Source organism: Triturus cristatus, chromosome 2_1 (assembly GCF_964204655.1).
Source record: "Triturus cristatus chromosome 2_1, aTriCri1.1, whole genome shotgun sequence".
Taxonomy (NCBI): Eukaryota; Metazoa; Chordata; class Amphibia; order Caudata; family Salamandridae; genus Triturus; species Triturus cristatus.
The window spans coordinates 574,114,793-574,133,290 of NC_140581.1; positions in this window are offsets into that span (position 1 = coordinate 574,114,793).

Consider the following 18,498-nt stretch of genomic DNA (forward strand, 5'->3'; position numbering starts at 1 on the left):
ACTTCCATGGTGAACAGTAGTTTTACTACAGTGATCTAATGAGCAACTAGAGTGCTAACATTCAGAATTCATGGCAAATGTGTGACATATCTGAATACCTTCATGATGGAATCAAAGTAAAAAACTGAAAGCATTTCCGACTGAGGAGACTGCAGTACATGAGGAAATTAGGAAACTTCATAACAAATAAATCTCCCAAGATGGCCACCGGAGACAAAAGAGCCCAAATGTAGCCCAAAATCACCCAGATATAGCCCAAATATAGCCCAATGACAGAAGTGTGCAAAACACTTATTATTTTGTGTTTTTGCAGTGTTATATAGTGCAGACTTGTCAGGTATTGGAGTGCTTTACATGAGCATTGGTTACATCACACAAGAACAAATTCATTTTGGTTGTAGACATGGGGAGACTAAGTGATTTGACCAGAATCACAGAATGTCGAGTTGAAGCAGAAACTTCAACCTGGTTCCCCAGTTGCAAAGTCTGCAGTTCTGGAAGTAACACCACATCCTTTCCCCTAAGTGCAACATTTAATCAAGTTGTCAACTAGATAAAAAAACATAAAGATAACAAATAATTTAAAAGTGCTTTGTCGCTATTTGAAAACTCAGAAAATATGTCCTTATTTTAGTCTTTTAGAGCACTAACCATAATTTTGATGCCAATAAGACCCTCTCATATATGTAATTTCTAAAGGAATGCTCTAGGTATTACAGTTTTGATTACATCAAGATGATGTCAGGCGTTCCACACTTTTGTAATAAATATAGAATGTTAGCAATCTAGTTGTTCATTAGGATACTGTTGAGAGTCAGAGGCCAGGGGCACGGACTCTGAAAATTGAAGGCAGGTAGGAGGGTGCAAAGGCAACAATGTAACCACACTGAGCAGGCAGGAAGGGCCGTGGAAGCACAACAGACTATGGAGGGCAGTGGAAAGGGGGGCAGGGGCAACAAACCAACAATACAGGACTTGCAAGAGAGGCTGTTGGAGGGAAGATCTATTACGGGTCAAGGAAGCTAGGGGCGGTCCCCAGATCCCCGGGAGCCACCACAGAACTGAGCAGGAGAGTGAGTCAGGGACAAAAGGGGCACCTTAATTTGAGCCGGGGTGCCTAGGAACGCTTGCTCCAAAAATGAAGAAAACAGACATATGAGACATGGAATTGGAGGCAGAATACAATGGCAGTTTAATGAGAAGATGCAACTTCAAAGAAACCGCAGAATAGAGACATAAAGTACAAAATACAGAATCCAGATAATCATACAGCTGTCATGATATTCTCTGTATCTCAATTAATGGACTGACAGAGAGAGAGAGAAAACACATCTATAAATGCATCATGAGAAACAAGTTACACCAAGGAAAATGTTACCTAGGGACACTCACATTTACTCTTAGAGCAAGCATTCCTGCAATTACAATACAACATCTTTTAAATGCAAAAGTAAAGAGAACAATGGTTAAACATAACATGACATTTCATATAGGTAAAATAGAATAAGATACTTCAAGCAAAGCAGAGCAAGACATTTTAAGCAAAGGAAGACAAGAGCTCCCAGTTCTTGGGGAAAACCTGCACAGCCTGTTAACCTACATACAGACGGCGAGGTTGTCCGTCGATATCTGTGGGTGCTCCCTTTTTATATCATTTTGTGGGCTCCTTTGCACGCTACATCTACCTACGTATGCTACCCAAAAGCTTCGTCTGCAGATTTTACCAGACATTTCGTCATTTACCCACTTAATGCTGACAATGGACTGGGTGAAAAGGTCAGTCTCTCAGGCCAATCGCTTATCGTAAGTTCCATAGAGCAAGCAGAAAATAATGGGTATTGTACAGGAATTCAATATATTCATGTATAAAATCTCCTCAGTTCTCCTAACTTGACGCTCTGCGGTTGCCACTTCCTTAAAAGCGGGAAACCTGCCCAGGAAGCAAGTACCAGTCCAGGATGCAGCCTACTGTATGTCGACAGCTTCAGGGGGATGTTGAACTTTGATACCGAGCACGGAGCACTCGGGTAGGGTGGGGGCTACTAGTTTGGAGCAGAAGGCCTCGTAGACCTGCCTTCAGACTGCTATACACTAAAATTGCAGAGCTATGGTCAATTTAACAAAGAGGCCTACATATTGAACAGAAGGGCCTACACAGGGGTTTTATGCTGGCTGAGTGGTAAGGATGTCTCAGGATAATTATATAGCAACACAGGACCCGCTGGTCAATTTAATACGGCCTACAAATGCAGCTGGCAGGGCAAGGACAAGGGTCTCATACTTCAGGTGTGGACAGAACGGGCCAGGGGCCCCCTGTGATACAAAATCTACCCTCCTTCAAGGCTGTGGCAATGTAATAGACCATTGTGGGCAGAAGGAAGAGGCAATGGTAGTACAACCATACATGCCAACAGACCCGATTCAGCCAGGAAACGTCCAATGTTTTTAAGCTCAAATGGGCTTTATTTGATCTGTCTCCTGTCTACAATATCCTCTTTTTCAATGTAACTCAAAGGGGAAAATCAATACCCCAGTTTTTTTTCAAAATCTCCCTCTTACCAAGTTCAAAATGTTCGCAAGTATGGTACATTGGATCATGGAAGGAAATGGGATAGGGACATGGATTTGGATAACAGAGGACAGGAGAGACATGGAGAGGTGCACCAAACTGACCCTGCAGGGCAGGCATCAGGGTTTGCAGCAGCACAATACACCACACAGGGCATGCAGGACGGGAGTGCAGCACAACAATCCATAGAAAGCAAGAGGGAGGGGACAGGACCATGCACATGGACAACAGAGAACAGAGGGGCAAGAGGCAATGGTAGCTAGCTGACCATAATGGACAGACAGGAGAGAAGGCTGCAGCATAACAGACCATAAAGGGCAGGAGGGACGGATCAGGGGCATTACAATGGAACAGACAAGCCAGGAGGGAGGGAGTAGGGGTCTGCACATGTAAACAGAGGGCTGGGGGCAAGGGGGCAGGGCAGGACCAGCAAGATGGCCATGGAGGTCAGGCAGGATGGGCACTAGAAGCAAGACACAACATGAAGAGCAACAGTGAGACTGTGATGGCATACACACAGACCATGGAGGGAAGGTGGGAGGGGGTCAGGGGCAGCTAACTGACCACACAGGGAAGGTGGGAGGGGCCATGGCAGCACAGAAGACCATGCATGGCAAGTGGGAGGGTTAGTGGCAGCACAATGGCTATGATGGGCAAGAAGGAGGGTGCAGGGGCATGCACAAAGGACGATGGAGGTTAGAAGGGAGGGTCAGGACCTGTGCACAGACAAGAAAGTTCAGGGGAAGGGGCCTCACAACAGACCACACGGGGCAGGCAGGAGGAGCAGTTGCAGCACAACAGACCAGGGAGGGCAGAAGGGTGTGGCAGTACAATGGGCCATGTAGGACAGGAGGAAGAGGATAGAGGCATGGCATGTGGACAGGCAGGGTGGAGGTGGCAGGGACAGGTTACAGTCATCTGACAATGCTAGGCAGGTGGGAGGGGAGTGGCAGCTCAACAGAACACTCAGAGTAGATAGGAGTGGCAGGTCCATGGGACATGGTGGGCAAAAAGGATGGAGCAGGGGCATGCACAAAGACATCGGAGGGCAGGGGGAAGGAGAATAGGGGCAGCAAGCTAAGCACAGAGTTTAAGCAGGAGGTCAATGATGGGGCATAGAATTGGGCAATGGAGGGCAGGAGGAGTGGACTGGTACATCATACTAAATTGAGGGCAGTGGCAGCACATCAGACCATGCATGGCAGGAGGGAGGAGGCTAGTCCATGGATTCACACAACAGAGGATAGGGAGGAGGGGGATGGGGCAGCAAGCTAACTGTTCAGAGAAGGCGGGTATTAGAAACTTTATTGTTTTTAAAACATTTTGTCTGTGCAAACTACTTAAAATATGAACAAGTATGCAGCATAATCTCACTTTTATTCAGGAAGAAGAAGACGTTAGTGACTGTGACTCCGGGCTCACTTGGCAAAAACACCCCCTGACCCTCCACCCCCTATCGCAAAATGTAATGCCCGTGAAAAGGGTAGGTGAACACAGTGTTATATAGAACATAGTCCTGAGAGCACGATTGAAAATGAAAACTAGATATAGTGTATGGTATAAACTATGCACCAAAAAGTGTGATATAAGATGAACCAGGCGTGAAATATAATATGCAATACATTGTGCGCAATGACAGATTCATTGGAGAGCGCGAGATAGCACAGGCACTAGCGCGTGCTATGCGATATGTGCCTTGGAGTGTAATATGCACAGGGCAGTGTTGTGTAACCTAACTAGTCTCTAAAGTTGTAATATAAAATATGTGCTGGGGAGTGTAATGTTGCATATGCACTGTGACAAAGATATGGATCCCAAATTGTAATATGTATGGCATAGCACTGTGCGTTATAACATAGGCATCGAGGAAGGCACGTTAGATGGGGCAATATAACCCGTGCGAAGACAAGTGTGGCATGACATTTTCACGGGGTGGTGTTACAGTGCACATGGGCTAGAGAGTGTCATAGCATATGCACTAGCTAGTGGAATACAATACAGAGGTGTGTGGCACTCGGCAGGCAATGGTGGGTGTAACACAGCATTGGGCTCTGTCAGGAGCGCGCTGTGACTCGCAAGTGATGTTCGTCCCCTTTCCAGAGAGTAAAATAAAAAGTATTACACATCCGGCAGTGGATGTGTGTTTTATTAACTGTGAGGGGGGTTTCTTGCATAGTTTTGGTCGAATTTTTGTCGAATCCCCTTTGAATGGCTTGGTGTGCATGTGTATTAAATGTGCCCGTCAATAGCTACCCATGTTTGTATAAATAAACGACAAGGGTGTCTACCGGGATTAGGCACGGTAGAGCATCAGACATGTCAGAGCTTCACTAGTGGTGTAAATACATTCCACGTGGATTAATTGCATGCATAGTCGCCTTTTAATGAATATCACGCAAATCGTCATGGTGATAGGTACGTACGGTTTGTCCAGCATGTCCTAGGTGTGTCTATAAATATATATTTTTTAAAAATAATAAAAAACAGTGGCCGGCCCTGGGGATTGGGGTCAAAAAAATATAATTAGGAGACAGGCCCTGGGGGATGGGGTCATCAGGGCCAATAAATTAGAATAAGAAGGGGAACCACACAGCCCCCCTTCTTAAAAAAATAAAATAAATAAAAGACTGGCATCGTGCCGGAGGCCATGCCCCCTCCATGCAGCACTCTGCAAACGCGCCCCCAACAGGCATCTCCAGTATGCGCCAGGGAGCTGCGCTGCAGACAGGTGTTCTGAGGCCAAGCCCCTTTTTACACCTCTCTGCAACGCAGCTCTGTGGCGCTTACTGGAGGTACCTAGTGGTCTAGTGTGACCCTAGGGACCCTTAGGATTCAAGGGGACTTAATCTCTCAACTTAGAACAGCCACAGGGCGCGTTTACACAGTGGTGAAGGGAGGGGACGGGGCCTGAGGTGACGTGTGCAAACACGCACCATGGCACGTTTTAAATTGGGGATATAATTTCCCTTCAATACTGAGGGCCCCTGGGGGCTAACTAGCCCACCAAGTGCTTCCAGTAAGCGCCACTGAGCTGCATTGCAGAGAGGTGGTCTAGGCCGTGCCACTTTTTACACCTCTCTGCAACGCAGCTCTGTGGCACTTACTGGAGGTACCTAGTGGGCTAGTTGGACCCTAGGGACCCTCAGGACTCAAATGAACTTAATCTCCCAACTAAAAACGGACACAGGGCGTGTTTACACAATGGTGAAAGGAGGGGACGGGGCCTGAGTTAACGTGTGCAAAAACGCCCTGTGGCCTGTTTTAAGAGGTAGTTTTAATCCCCATGCCCTATTATATACTAGGGGCTTATAGAGGAGGTAAGGCTAATCACAGGGGGACCCCAACGCATAATGTTCCCTAGTGTATGTAGGTGTTTTCACTGTATTCTAAGTGTCTTTTAACATAGCACTGGCTCTAGGACTGGTTAGTCAGACTCAGTTACCACCAGTATCCGTCTGAAAAAGTTGAGGGTACAGGATGATTTTGCAACAAGGCTTCTTTCTGCTCTTCTTTTTGTTCTTTCTGCACGTTATCCTTCTTCCTGCACTTATCTTCGTATTTGAGGACTTCTGTTGCTTCTTTCTGCACTTCTTTTGTTTCTTTCTGTGCATTTTTTCTTCTTTCTTCACATGTCCTATCTCTGTAGGCATAGTTAGAAATTAGCATTTAAAAAACCTTTGAAATTCACAGAAAAAACCATAGGTTTCAGGCACGTTATAGTTAGGAATTAGCATTTAAAAAACCTCAGAAATTCACTGAAAAAACCATAGGTTTCAGGGGTGTTATAGTTAGCTGGACTTTTCACTTGTACAAAACCATTGAAATTCCCCCGTTATAGTTAGTTCAGCTAACTATAACTCGCGCGCCCGCAATGCACTGCTGATGACGTCACATATTACATCACTCATGACATGGTCAGTGACATCACTCATGACATCACTGATGACATCTCAAATGACATCACTGATGACATCATCCTTGTGATAGAGTGGCAGACCTCCTCTCACCCTAATATAACCTTTGATACACACATTCAAAAATAGAGACTAAAATTTTCAAAACAATGGACATACCAATACCAGTTACAACAACCTCTTCAGTAATTCTAAGATCCACATACACATCCACTCATTCACCAACAGTCCTATACAGTCACTCATACATGTACTCACTCATCATATGTACTCATACACCTATACATCCTGTTACACAATGCCACTCATCCATAGAGTTACTCACACACATAGTCACTCATGCTAATAAAGAATCAAACATACATTTACTTGCATATACAGTTATACACACACCACCATACTTACTTCTACGGAAACTTACACATACTTAGTCTTTTAAACAATCACTTATAGAAACACATACTTATTCATACAGGAACTCTTTCAATCTCTCACTCTCACATATACTCACATATATACACCAATAGTCACATATACTAGTTTAAAACATATGTAGTTACTCATAAAGACACTATTGAGACAGTCATTCACTCACTAACACACCCATACACACACTCATCCACCCATACAGTCCTGCACACATGCTGTGTTCAACCCATACAAACAGTGAGTCACTCATTCATGCACCTATGCACTACGTAATACCCCCCACCGAACCATGCAGACACTCAGACTGATACTCAAAAAACCAACTAATAACCTATATAGACACCCATGTAGCTACTCACCAACCCATGCAGCCACTTATACACAAAGTGAGAGACTGATACAGATATTTACATATTTAAACATTACTCACTAAGCCATGTATTCACTATGATACACTTAATCAGTCAGTTACACAATCAATTTTTCAAAAACAAATCATCCATTTAGACACTTATATACCCATTTATTCTTCCATCGACCTTGAGATATACATATATAAAACATATTTAATTTTCAGAAAAACACACATTCACTGGATGATGTCATCAGTGATGTCATTTGAGATGTCATCAGTGATGTCATGAGTGATGTCACTGACCATGTCATGAGTGATGTAATATGTGACGTCATCAGCAGTGCATTGCGGGCGCGCGAGTTATAGTTAGCTGAACTAACTATAACGGGGGAATTTCAATGGTTTTGTACAAGTGAAAAGTCCAGCTAACTATAACACCCCTGAAACCTATGGTTTTTTCAGTGAATTTCTGAGGTTTTTTAAATGCTAATTCCTAACTATAACGTGCCTGAAACCTATGGTTTTTTCTGTGAATATATATATATATATTACCTACTGGCGGTCGCCAGTAGGTAGTTATAGTTAGGACCACGTTTCCATAGGAAAACCTCAACATTCTATTTTGAATAACTTTGGCGCCGGTCGACGAATCCTCGCGAATTTCTCAAAATAGGTGGGGCGCTACGCTCCGCTCCTACCCTGAAAGTCTCGGGGGGATCCGTCAAGCGGGGGCTGAGATAAAAGGGGGGTCCCAAAACGCGTTTTTCCCATGCATTTTTCCATAGGACCTTTAGAACGAGCTACAGCCCGAACGGCTGAACAGAATTACTCAAAATTTGGCAGAGAGGTAGTCCCTAGGTCAAGGAAGTGCCTTTTGTAGGTTTGGTGTAAATCTGTTCAGTAGATTCTGAGAAAATAGCCTTTAAATCAATATATATATCTGAGCCCGCTTACGGTACGCTTACCGTACGCTTACGGTAAGCGTACGGTGGCGTGCGCGAGCGCGATTCTGATTGGCTCTTAGATCTTAGTAAACATTCGAATCGGCCGAAACCAGGAAGCGGCGGCCGCCATTTTCTGTGTTTCACTCTGAAAAAAAAAGAGTGAAAACAAGAAAAGGGGGCAATGAGGAGAGTTACAGACCCCCTTACATTTGTGAGGGGGTCAAAGAAGGACTGTAAAGTACAAAACAAACATTTATTGATTTTTAAAAAAAATCACGGGGTACGCGTACGGTAAGCTTACGGTAAGCGTACGGAAGAAACATGGCGTGCGCGAAGGAGATTCTGATTGGCCCATAGATCTTAGTAAACATTCGAATCGGCCGAAACCAGGAAGCGGCGGCCGCCATTTTGTGTGTTTCACTCAGAAAAAAAACAGAGAAAACAAGGAAAGGGGGCAATGAGGAGAGTTACAGACCCCCTAACATTTGTAAGGGGGTCAAAGAAGGACAGAAAAGTACAAAAAAAACATTTATTGATTTTAAAAAAAATCACGGGGTACGCGTACCGTAAGCTTACGGTAAGCGTACGGTAAAAAAAATAAAAATAAATAAATGAAAAGCAGATTTAAGAGTTTAGAAATTAGGGAGCTCTAAAAAGAGCTGTTGTGTTTATGAAGTCATTTTTTTAGTGGTACCTACAAGTAAGTACCGATGCAGAGTCTAAGGTTCAAGAGGAAGACTCTGTTCCCTTCATCATTGAAGTGCACACCATCTCCTCTATAAATGTCTTGCATGTCATAACGCAAGTTGTTGTGGTAAATGGCACCCATACCATAGTCACGGAGGAAAGCAGAAACAGATTTGTTGATGTGCTTTCTTGCTTTGTCAATCTGCGGACAGAAATGATTGGACCAGTTCCATTTTTGCCTTTGGCATATGTTGGAAAACACAAAGGCAGTTTTAGGGAAAAGTGTAAACAGTTGTGCAAAGGTGTCCTTCATAAGCATTTCCAGACCTACCCCAGTCAAAGTGCCTAGGTCATTGCCACCACAGTGCACTATTATGAGGTCAGGGTGTTGGATTTGAATGAAGGATTTCACCAATGGCATCAATTGGTGCCACTTTAACCCTCTCTGACCAATCCATTTAATGTCTACATTTGGCAAAGCAAGGTCTCTCACCATACCTGTTTTCTCTGCAAACTTTTCACTCCAGAAGACATAGCTGTGCCCTACAATCCACACTGTGAACATCTTCAAAGGAGAACTGGATGCACTCAGGAGGTGTCTTTCAGTAGAATGGCAATATGAAAAGAAAGACAGTTTGGAAATGGAGGCATACATATTTTTTTCAAAACAAAAAGAACTGATTGGCTGTTTCATACCATTCTAGAATAAAAACTAGGCTGTATGTGTAAATTAATAGAAGCATGTTTTGTATTGGTACAAAAAAATGTGTAACCAAAGAACAGTACTATGGATTTGCTGTAAGGTTTGAAAAGTCAAGCACTCTTGCTCTGTGGAATTGAAACATTGTGTGTCGAACTTCTGACCTAACTCTACACAGCAGTGTTCCATGAGCTGTTGCTATGGTAGCAGGCAGAAGTCAAGTTGGGGGAAGGGTACTAGGCAGAAGTCAAGTTGGGGGAAGGGTACTTTTGGAAAAGGGTTGGTTTTCAACCAATAGAAATGTGTGATTACATTTGAAAAAAAGGGGGAAGCACTGAGATTTGAAACTTACATGTATATGTGTGGAAAAATAGAGGGAAAGTTTGCCATTATCTGGTTCTGCTGAGAGGAGAGAGGTGAACACAACAGAGATCCTGGCTCTGATAATCTGCTGTTTGAGTGTCACATTTCTTTCACAACTAACTAATTTTAAAGGTGAGTTTACAGTTTGAGAGGGGATGTATGTGGTAACTTAAGAAATGAATAATAGAAATGGGAATTGTTTTTGTTGTAGTTACACATGGTGGTTTCATAATGTGTCAGTCTGTAAAAGTGATTTACACTTGCCCCGAAAAAAAAAAGAGCAGTAAGTGTGCTTTCAAATTGGCAAAGAAATTTCGTTTTGGGACTAATGTGAAAACATGACTCTGTGTGCATAGAAGAATTATAGGCAGAGATTTATTGCGTCTTGCTCTGGTGATTTCACAGTTGCATTAGATGGAAAGGGGGAGCGAATTTTTGGGGGAAGAAGCAGAGTCTTAGCACACACCCATGTGCTTGCCATGTATAGTCATGCACAGTATTTAGAAGCGAGTGGGGTTTTCAGGTTTAAGTCTGTAATGCAAATACATTCAGCATCACTAAGGCTGGTTGCCCTTGCTGGAGTGTAGGCAGTCACAGAGAATACACATGGTGGTGGTCTGAAAAAACAGCTTGGACATGTGCATTTAAATAAATCAAAAAAAGTGATTTTATAATGTGTCAGTCTGTAAAAGTGATTTCCAATTGTAAAAAGTGATTTTCACTTGGCCCGAAAAAAAAAGAGCAGTAAGTGTGCTTTCAAAATGGCAAAGAAATTTCGTTTTGGGACTAATGTGAAAAAATGACTCTGTGTGCATAGAGGAATTATAGGCAGAGATTTATTGCGTCTTGCTCTGGTGATTTCACAGTTGCATTAGATGGAAAGGGGGAGCGAATTTTTGGGGGAAGAAGCAGAGTCTTAGCACACACCCATGTGCTTGCCATGTATAGTCATGCACAGTATTTAGAAGCAAGTGGGGTTTTCAGGTTTAAGTCTGTAATGCAAATACATTCAGCATCACTAAGGCTGGTTGCCCTTGCTGGAGTGTAGGCAGTCAGCGCGAATACACATGGTGGTGGTCTGAAAAAAACAGCTTGGACAAGTGCAATTAAATAAATTTAAAAAAAAGGTTTCATAATGTGTCAGTCTGTAAAAGTGATTTTCACTTGCCCCGAAAAAAAAAAGAGCAGTAAGTGTGCTTTAAAAATGGCAAAGAAATTTTGTTTTGGGACTAATGTGAAAACATGACTCTGTGTGCATAGAGGAATTATAGGCAGAGATTTATTGCGTTTTGCTCTGGTGATTTCACAGTTGCATTAGATGGAAAGGGGGAGCGTATTTTTGGGGGAAGAAGCAGAGTCTTAGCACACACTCATGTGCTTGCCATGTATAGTCACGCACAGTATTTAGAAGCGAGTGGGGTTTTCAGGTTTAAGTCTGTAATGCAAATACATTCAGCATCACTAAGGCTGGTTGCCCTTGCTGGAGTGTAGGCAGTCACAGAGAATACACATGGTGGTGGTCTGAAAAAACAGCTTGGACATGTGCATTTAAATAAATCCAAAAAAGTGGTTTCATAATGTGTCAGTCTGTAAAAGTGATTTCCAATTGTAAAAAGTGATTTTCACTTGGCCCGAAAAAAAAAGAGCAGTAAGTGTGCTTTCAAAATGGCAAAGAAATTTCGTTTTGGGACTAATGTGAAAACATGACTCTGTGTGCATAGAGGAATTATAGGCAGAGATTTATTGCGTCTTGCTCTGGTGATTTCACAGTTGCATTAGATGGAAAGGGGGGCGAATTTTTGGGGGAAGAAGCAGAGTCTTAGCACACACCCATGTGCTTGCCATGTATAGTCATGCACAGTATTTAGAAGCGAGTGGGGTTTTCAGGTTTAAGTCTGTAATGCAAATACATTCAGCATCACTAAGGCTGGTTGCCCTTGCTGGAGTGTAGGCAGTCACAGAGAATACACATGGTGGTGGTCTGAAAAAACAGCTTGGACATGTGCAATTAAATAAATTAAAAAAAAAGGTTTCATAATGTGTCAGTCTGTAAAAGTGATTTTCACTTGCCCCGAAAAAAAAAAGAGCAGTAAGTGTGCTTTAAAAATGGCAAAGAAATTTCGTTTTGGGACTAATGTGAAAACATGACTCTGTGTGCATAGAGGAATTATAGGCAGAGATTTATTGCGTCTTGCTCTGGTGATTTCACAGTTGCATTAGATGGAAAGGGGGAGCGAATTTTTGGGGGAAGAAGCAGAGTCTTAGCACACACCCATGTGCTTGCCATGTATAGTCATGCACAGTATTTAGAAGCGAGTGGGGTTTTCAGGTTTAAGTCTGTAATGCAAATACATTCAGCATCACTAAGGCTGGTTGCCCTTGCTGGAGTGTAGGCAGTCACAGAGAATACACATGGTGGTGGTCTGAAAAAACAGTTTGGACATGTGCATTTAAATAAATCAAAAAAAGTGGTTTCATAATGTGTCAGTCTGTAAAAGTGATTTTCACTTGCCCCGAAAAAAAAAGAGCAGTAAGTGTGCTTTCACAAACATTTTTAAAACTATTTTTTAAAAAAAGAAATGAATAAATATTTTTTCAGTGAGTATGGTAAGTCAATAATAATAATTGTACTCTCTCAAGGACAATGTAATGTGATAAATGATTTTTAGTGTTTTTTTTTAAAAATAAAAAAAAAGTACGCGCACCGTACGCGTACGGTAAAAAAAAATAAAAAAAAGTTTTTAAAAACATATGTAAAAAAAAGATGAAAGATAAGGTTGGCTCTTAAAAGAACCGTTGTGTTCATGCAGGGACAGAGGAAAGGAAGCATGGGAAAATTATTCAAAGCGACAAATGTGCTGATCTATTTTGTTGTTCACTAGGGAAACACTGGTCTCCCTATGGCAAATTAGATCTTTACAAAATGTGCAATGAATATCAACCTTCCGAAATCGAGGGTTCATTTCCAGAGGGCCAGCAAAAGGAGATTCTCCCCCCACAGATGAAGGGCTCACCTGACCTGCAGAAGAAGGAGTAAGCCCTGCAGGTGATGGTCCAGGCTGAGCTGCTGTGGATGTACTGGCTCGTCTTTCTGAAGAGTTACCTCCAAAAAGATGACCATGTGTCCTTCTGTGTACATCCTGGAGGTGTCTCTTCATGGTGTGATTCCCAAAGGAATACTTCCTGTTAGGATTACCTCTAGAAAGTACACGCTGACACAGCTTGCAAGTAACTAAGGGTGCATTCACCTTTTGCTGGCCTTCTGGAAAAGTAAAATAATCCCAAACATAAGAAGGCTTTTGTTTCCTCGATCTCTGCCTCAAGACAGTGCTGCTAGTGCTAGCCTCACTCTCAGAAGAGCTCTGCTGTTCTGCCATCGTATCCCAAAGACAAACCAGCTCCTTCTCCCAAGGGATCACAAGCAGAAATGAGGGGAATGGGTGTGGTGTAGGAGAGTTCTAGAACTGAAAGTAGTTTCAACCAATCAAAAGTTGTGTTTCAAGATCACATGACCTACCGTACGCTTACGGTACGCTTACGGTACGCTTACGGCAAAAAGTACGCGTGCGCGTAAAAAAGACACGCGCTTGCGCGCATGCGCATAACAGTCACTCCCCGGCACTTCCGCATAACGTGCGCGTGTGGCGTAAGCGCGCACGCGTCCCACGCGCAGTACGCGCGGCTACGCAAAGTGCGTAACTATACGCAAGCAGCGTAGATAGATTACGGACGTTGCGTAAACCGTACGCTTACCGTGAGCTTACGGTACGCGTACCAAAAAAAAATAAAAAAAAATAAAAAAGAACTGGAAATAAATTTTACATGTTTATTTTAAAAAATATATAAAAAAAAAATATTTAAGGATTTTAAAAATTAAAGCATAGTCTTTATAAAAGGTAAGTAAATTAAATTAAAAATATGTTTGAAAAAATTGAAGAATAAAAAAAAAATTAGCATTCAAAAAACCTTGCAAATTCACAGAAAAAACCATGGGTTTCACACACGTTATAGTTAGGAATTAGCATTTAAAAAACCTTTGAAATTCAGTGAAAAAACCATAGGTTTCACACACGTTATAGTTAGGAATTAGCATTTAAAAAACCTTGGAAATTCAGTGAAAAAACCATAGGTTTCACACATGTTATAGTTAGCTGGACATTTTACTCGTAAAAAACCAATGAAATTGCCCCGTTATAGTTAGTTCAGCTAACTATAACTCGCGCGCCCGCAATGCACTGCTGATGACGTCACATATTACATCACTCATGACATGGTCAGTGACATCACTCATGACATCACTGATGACATCTCAAATGACATCACTGATGACATCACTGATGACATCATCCTTGTGATAGAGTGGCAGACCTCCTCTTCCCCTAATATAACCTTTGACACACACATTCAAAAATAGAAACTACAATGTTCAAAACAATGGACATACCAATACCAGTTAAAACAACCTTTTCAGTAATTCTAAGATCCACATACACATCCACTCATTCACCAACAGTCCAATTCAGTCACTCATACATGTACTCACTCATCATATGTACTCATACACCTATACATCCTGTTACACAATGCCACTCATCCATAGAGTTACTCACACACATAGTCACTCATGCTAACAAAGAATCAAACATACATTTACTTGCATATACAGTTATACACACACCACCACACTTACTTCTACGGAAACTTACACATACTTAGTCTTTTAAACAATCACTTATAGAAACACATACTTATTCATACAAGAACTCTTTCAATCTCTCACTCTCACATATACTCACATATATACACCAATAGTCACATATACTAGTTTAAAACATATGTAGTTACTCATAAAGACACTATTGAGACAGTCATTCACTCAATAACACATCCATGCACACACTCATCCACCCATACAGTCCTGCACACATGCTGTGTTCAACACATACAAACAGTGAGTCACTCATTCATACACCTATGCACTACGTAATACCCCCCACCGAACCATGCAGACACTCAGACTGATACTCAAAAAACCAACTAATAACCTATATAGACACCCATGTATCTACTCACCAACCCATGCAGCCACTTTTACACAAAGTGAGAGACTGATACAGATATATACATATTTAAACATTACTCACTAAAACATGTATTCACTATGATACACTTAATCAGTCAGTTAAACAATCAATTTTTCAAACACAAATCATCCATTTAGACACTTATATACCCATTTATTCTTCCATTGACCTTGAGATATACATATATAAAACATATTTAATTTTCAGAAAAACCCACATTCACTGGATGATGTCATCAGTGATGTCATCAGTGATGTCATTTGAGATGTCATCAGTGATGTCATGAGTGATGTCACTGACCATGTCATGAGTGATGTAATATGTGACGTCATCAGCAGTGCATTGCGGGCGCGCGAGTTATAGTTAGCTGAACTAACTATAACGGGGCAATTTCATTGGTTTTTTACGAGTAAAATGTCCAGCTAACTATAACATGTGTGAAACCTATGGTTTTTTCACTGAATTTCTAAGGTTTTTTAAATGCTAATTCCTAACTATAACGTGTGTGAAACCTATGGTTTTTTCACTGAATATATATATATATGTATATATTATCTACTGGCGGTCGCCAGTAGATAGTTATAGATACAACCTAGTTTCCATAGGAAATCTCAAAATTCTATTTTGAATAACTTTGGCGCCGGTTGACGAATCCTCGCGAAATTTTCAAAACTAATGGGGCACTCCGCTCAGCTCCTACCCTGAAAGTCTCGGGGTGATTCGTAAAGCGGGGGCTGAGAAAAAGGGGGGGTCCCAAAATGTGTTTTCCCCATGCATTTTTCCATAGGACCTTTAGTCGCAGCTACAGCCCGAACGGCTGAACAGAATTACGTGAAATTTGGTAGAGAGGTAGCCATAAGGTCAAGGAAGTGCCTTTTGCCGGTCTGGTGTAAATCTGTTCAATATTTCCTGAGAAAATAGCATTTAAAAGCATATCAATATCTATACGCGCGCACCGTGCGCGCACTGTGCGCTCACCCTGCCGTGCGCGAGCGCAATTCTGATTGGTTGTTAGATGTGGGTAAACATTCGAATCGGTCGAAACCAGGAAGTGTCGGCCGCCATTTTGTCTCTCACAGTCTGAGGGGGTGAAAAAAAAAGGTGGAGAACATGAAAAGCGGGCAGAGTGGACAGTTCCTGACCCCCTAGCCTTGGTGAGGGGGTCACAGAAGGACCCCCAAGGGCGAAAAAAACAATTTTTTTTTTTTTTTAAAAATCGTCGAGGTGCGCGCTCCGCGCGCGCACGGCACGTACTGCGAACCGTGGGTGCTTGGTGCGCGAAGCGCACCGAGCACCCACAGCATGCGCCGGGTGCGAGAACCTCGCGATTTTTTTAAGAAAAAAAAATTTCACGGTGCGCGCACGATGAAAAACCTGAAAAAAAAACTTAGCATTTAAAAACCGTACAAATTCACTGAAAAAACCATAGGTTTCACACACGTTATAGTTACGAATTAGCATTTAAAAAGCCTTGCAAATTCACTTAAAAAAACATAGGTTTCACACATGTTATAGTTAGCTGGACATTTCACTCGTAAAAAAACAATGAAATTCCCCCGTTATAGTTAGTGCAGGCAACTATAACTCACGTGACCGCAATCCTCTGCTGATGACGTCAGATATTACATCACTGATGACATATGTGTCTTCATGAAAAATAAATATTTGTAATATATGTATAGCTAAAGATTAATGGAAGAAGACATGGGTAAATAAGTGTCTAAATACAGTGATGTAATATCTGACGTCATCAGCAGAGGATTGCGGTCGCGTGAGTTATAGTTGCCTGCACTAACTATAACGGGGGAATTTCATTGGTTTTTTACAAGTGAAATGTCCAGCTAACTATAACATGTGTGAAACCTATGTTTTTTTAAGTGAATTTGCAAGGTTTTTTAAATGCTAATTCGTAACTATAACGTGTGTGAAACCTATGGTTTTTTCAGTGAATATATATATATATATATTACCTACTGGCGGTTGCCAGTAGGTAGTTATAGTTAGGACCTATTTTCCATAGGAAATCCGCAACATTCTATTCCCAATAAGTCTGGTGCCGGTTGACAAATCTTCGCAAAATTTTCCAAACTTTTGGCCAGCTCCGGTCCGCTCCTATCCTGAAAGTTTCGTGGTGATTCGTCAAGCAGGGGCTGAGAAGAAAGGGGAGTCCCAAAACGCTTTTTCCCCATGCAATTTCCCATAGGACCTGTTGACGCAGCTACAGCCCGAACTGCTGAATGGAATTACACCAAATTTGGCAGTAAGGTAGACCTTGGTTCAGAGTCATGCCTTTTGCAAAAATGGTGTAAATCCGTTCAGTAGTTCCTGAGAAAATCAAAAGTAAAATCACATATATATCTGGGCGGAGCCTAACCACACATCCCATCGTGAGAATATTGCAGAATATTGTCACTCTCTTGGTCTGAAACTGTGCCTTTTATGCGTGCATCACTGAATGATACAAAACGAGGTACAGTGTCTGTCTCAGAGTCGGCGATACCCTCCTGGACCCACCGGTCATATGGCAGGGGCAAGGGAACTACCTTGCAGTGGGTGCCGTGGATCCAGTGTTTCTTCCCCTTCACTCGCACCGCTGATCTTGTTGATAAAAGTACAAGGTGAGGGCCGATCCAGCGAGGTTTGTCTTTGCTCTTGTGCTGGAAGTTTCTAATCAGCACCCATGTGCCAGGGTCGATAGGGTGTCCAGGAGTTTCAGAAGCTTGAGGAAGAGTATCATGCACCTGTTGATGTAAAACACGCAGTTTAACAGTCAAATCATACAAGTAATCGAGTAGTACTGGATGCTCGATCTCACTGAATTTCGCCGGTCTTGGCACGCCCCATACATTAGCCGGGCGGCCAAAGACGACCTCATAGGGACTAAGTCCCACTCGTGAGTGTATGGTCATTCTGGTGGACAGGAGTGCTAAAGGCAGAGCATCAGGCCATTTAAGACCGGTGCTCGCCTAGATTTTGGCCAGCTTAAGTTTTAGAGCACCGTTGTAGCGCTCTACTAATCCAGCTGATTGGGGGTGATTTGCAGCGTGGAACTTTTGCTTGATGCCTAAACCCTCACACACATTCTTCATTACTTTACCCACAAACTCACTTCCATTATCACACCACACCATTCTTGGCATTCCAAACCTGGGAAAAAACTCCTTCACAAGAGCTTTGGCTGTGGACAGGGCAGTGTTATCTTTCAGAGGATAAGCCTCTATCCACTTCGAGAAAGCACAAACAACCACCAGTACATATTTCAGGTTGTTGCACCTTTCCATGTGGATAAAGTCCAGCTGCAAAACTTCAAATGGGTATGATGGGGGTGCAAAATGACCAGCTGGAGTTGGGGTTCCCCTACCAGGGTTGTATTTCAAGCATACCATGCAATTCTTGACCACATTCTCTGCACACTTGGGAATCCCAGCATTCTGCCATACTGGAGCCAACAAC